The sequence below is a fragment of the Otolemur garnettii genome, unplaced genomic scaffold, assembly GCF_000181295.1.
Source record: "Otolemur garnettii isolate 467f Iridium unplaced genomic scaffold, OtoGar3 scaffold00050, whole genome shotgun sequence".
In the NCBI taxonomy this organism is placed as follows: Eukaryota; Metazoa; Chordata; class Mammalia; order Primates; family Galagidae; genus Otolemur; species Otolemur garnettii.
The window spans coordinates 10,379,724-10,383,797 of record NW_003852445.1 but is presented as its reverse complement, the minus strand read 5'-3'; the positions used below and the strand labels follow the sequence as shown (position 1 = coordinate 10,383,797).

Here is a 4,074-nt window from a genome sequence, read left to right as displayed (position 1 = left end):
CCCATGGTAGAGTGCTGTGGCCTCACAGCTCGCAGCAACCTCTTAACTCTTGGCCTTAGGTGATTCTCTTGCCTCAGCCTCCCAAGTAGCTGGGACTGCAGGTGCCTGCCACAACGCCTGGCTGTTTTGTTGTTGTTGTTGTTGTTGCAGTTGTCACTGTTGTTTAGCAGGCCTAGGCCAGGTTCGAACCCGCCTGCCTCAGTGTATGTGGCCAGCGCCGTACCCATTGAGCAACCGCCCCCGCCTCTTATTCCTTTCTCAATGAAAACAACGATCTGGTTTAATTCTACTGGAATGGAAGTTTATTCTTTTTTTTGTGAGACAGAGTCTCGCTATTTTGCTCTCAGGGTGCCGTGGAGTCACAGCTCACAGCAACCTCAAATTCTTGGGCTTAAGTGATTCTCTTGTTTCAGCCTCCCAAGTAGCCAGGACTCTAGGCACCTGCCACAATGCCTGGCTATTTTTTGGTGTAGTTTTCAGTGGCAGGTTCAAACCTGCCAACCCTGGTATATGTGGCCAGTGCCCTAGCCGCTGAGCTACAGGTGTTGAGCCTGGAATGGAAGTTTATTCAACAAATATTTGTTGAGTTCCTTTGTTCCAGACAATGTGCTAGGCACTTGGGATACACCAATAAACAGGCAAGAATGAAATCCTGCCTATCCTAACTAGTTCCTCTTAAAATTGCCAATTTTTTTTTTGAGACAGAGTCTCACTTTGTTGCCCTTGGTAGAGTGCCGCAGCATCATAGCTCACCACAACCTCAAACTCTTGGGTTCAAGCAATTCTCTTGCCTCAGCCTCCCAAGTAGCTGTGACTACAGGTGTCTGCCCCAATGCACAGCTATTTTTAGAGACAGGGGTCTCACTCTGGCTTAGGCTGGTCTCTAATTTCTGAGCTCAAGCAATCCACCTGCCTCAGCCTCCCGGAATGCTAGGATTACAGGCATGAACCACCTCACCTGGCCTAAGATCACCAAATAAAAAGACGGTGCATCTTAAAAGAGTACATGTGAAAATTACTAAATATAGAATATGAATGTCCTAACACAATAACTAAGAAAAGGCCATGAAGGCTATGTTAACCAGTTTGATGAAAATATTTCAAATTGTATATAAAACCAGCACATTGTGTAAAAAAAAAAAAAAAAGAAAGAAAAGAAAAGATGCTCCTTTGATTGCCAAAAAAAGACTTCTGTGAAGACATTCATTGTATCTCCTCCCATTTATTAAAAAGATCATTCTTCCAGCAGCCCAGAGCCATGAGATAACTGATGAAAAACAAAAACAAGCAAAACTTGCTTGGCTCGGCACCTGTAGCTCAGCAGCTAGGGCACCAGCCACATACAGCAGGGCTGGTGGGTTTGAACCTGGCTTGGGCCTGCCAAACAACAATGACAACTACAACCACAAAAAAATAGCTGGGCATTGTGGCAGGCACCTGTAGTCCCAGCTACGTGCTCTGAGCCCTTTTTATAATTAATAAATATTTGGAAGGAGATACTTTGAGGTTATGGAAATATCTTGTTTTTCCTCAAACTTTTGCCTACTAATTTTAGCTTTCATCAGTAGATCTTGTTTGCAGTATTTACTACTGTGGTGTTACATTTCATTTCCCCAGTATTTATTAATTGGAATTCCTTGGTAAAGAAGAATTGTCTCTTCTTTGAGGTGAACATTTTAAGTCTATACCTGGGTGGAAGCAACAGACTCATCACCATGAGAGTTCTTATCCTCTATAACGTAGGCCAGAAACAAAAGGGTAAAATGAATTTCTTTATTTAACAAAGTTGTTTTTTTTTTTTTTTTGTAGTTTTTGGCCCAGGGCCAGGAGCCCCCCTCCGGTATATGGGGCTGGTGCCCTACTCCTTTGCACCACAGGCGCCACCCCTAACAAAGTTTTTGTTTAATATCATGTGCCAATAACTGTGTTAAACATAAGGCATAGTCTCTGCTCTAAAGCTTATAGTCTAATCTAATGGAAGATGACACTTATGTGTCCATATTGAAGACTAGGTGGAGTCCTCTAACTAGCATATTTTCCCATAAGGATACTTTGACTCATCTCCCGTTTCTCTCTCTCTCTCTTTTCTTTTCTTTTCTTTTCTTTTTTTTTTTTTGAGACAGAGTCTTGTTTGTTGCCTAAGCCGGGCCAGGCCAGAGTGTAAGTGCAGCTAATTGCAATCTCAAACTCCTAGGCTCGAGCAATTCTCTTGTCTCAGCCTCATGAGTAGGACTAAAGACAATGTACCACCATGTGCAGCTAATTTTTCTTTTCTTTTTTTTTTTTTGAGACGGAGCCTCAAGCTATCCCCCTGGGTAGAGTGCCGTGGCATCACGCTCACAGCAACCTCCAACTCCTGGGCTCAAGCGAGTCTCCTGCCTCGTGATTCTCTTGCCTCCGCCTCCCAAGTAGCTGGGACTACAGGCGCCCACCACAACGCCTGGCCATTTTTTGGTTGCGGCCATCGTTGTTTGGCGGGCCCGGGCTGGGGATTCGAACGCGCCACCTTAGGTGTATGTGGCTGGCGCCTTAGCCACTTGAGCCACAGGTGCCGAGCCGTGCAGCTAATTTTTCTATGTTTCATGGAGATAGGGCCTAGCTCTTGCTAAGGATGATCTTAAACTCACCAATTTTGCCTGGCCTGTCTTTTCAATGAAGAAAAATAACCTCTTCCTCCAATATGTGCCTATTCCTTACCTTTTCTACTCAGAGATCTTCACTCCTTCACTTCTTCTTCCCAAATCTCATACAAATTTCTCTTATTGGCCAAATGTAACAAGGAACCATACAAATAAAGAAATTCTGGGAAATGAATTCCAGTTTGGCTACACGGACAAAGTTCAAAACCACCATAGATCATTTTGACCATCGTACCTTCATTGCATTTTTCTCTTCCTTTGCCAATAAGACAAGACTCTCTGGAGGTTTTTCTTCCGATTGCTTTCCCTCCACTTTTGTGGCTAGTCATCTACTTCCCAACCTTTATTTGGTCCTCAGCCATTTTTGCTTCTTACTTTTAACTAGTTTCATCTATTTTTATTATTTTAACTACTATCTGTATGCTAATAACTTTCTTTTTTTTTTTTAGGATACATTACAATTTGGTTTAATGATTCTTTGCCACATTAAAAAAAATCACACTTGTAGTGAATGAACAAGAAACATTTTTACAGTAGCAGTAGGCTATTATTTTTAACTACTATCCCATGAATTCATAGGGAAGAGGTTCCAGTAGCTAAGGGAGGCACCTTGCCATTGAATGTGACAAAGCATTGATTGACTTTTCAAGTCATTTTTGAAACTATTTCATGGGAAATAGTTTCCAGCACCCTGTATCACTGTTACATGGGGTCTATTGGTTATCCAGTGTGCTATGCTGTACACCTATTATGCCATGAGCTCATGGAGAGTAAATAGGTTCTTGCACCTAAAAGCATGGGTCCACTGGTACTCCTGTGTGCTATGTTATATGCTTTATGCCATGAATTCATAGGGAATGGGTTCCAGGAGCTCAGGCTCCTTTCTGTTGGTTCTCACAAAGTGGGCTTCTCTGGGTGGAGCAGGCTGGCGCTTCAGTTGAACCCAGGTACCTTTCTCTTTGGCTTCCTTCTTTTTCTAATCATTTTCCTTGTTTCAGGAAGTTATCTCGGCTCTTAGAGTGCTTAATATGCTCAATACGAACATTAATCCTCTTGGCAAGAATCTTGCCCTTAACTTGTTTGTTTACAACAATGCCAACAGCATGCTGGGTAACATTGTAGACTCTTCCAGTTTTGCCATGGTAACATTTATGCGGCATGCCTTTTTGAACAGTACCCATTCCCTTGATGTCTACAATATCACCTTTCTTGTAGATTCGCATTTATGTGGCCAAAGGAACAACTCTATGTTTTCTAAAAGGCCTAGAGAACATGTATCAGGTGCCTCTCCTTTTTCCCTTTGTGTTTGTCATTTTGGTGAATTACTGGAAGATGGCATCTCTGGCCGAAAGGAAGCGCTAATAACTTTCAATTCTACTTTCAATCCAAACCTCTCTTAGAAACTCCAGAGGAGGCTCAACGCCTGTGGCTCAAG

At 42.7% G+C, this 4,074-nt stretch overlaps 1 pseudogene; it reads right to left on the bottom strand.

Moving 5' to 3' along the window:
• Positions 1–3,474: 3,474 nt before the first annotated feature.
• On the bottom strand, positions 3,475–3,952 carry LOC100944630 (annotated as a pseudogene).
• Between the last annotated feature and the right edge of the window lie 122 nt (positions 3,953–4,074).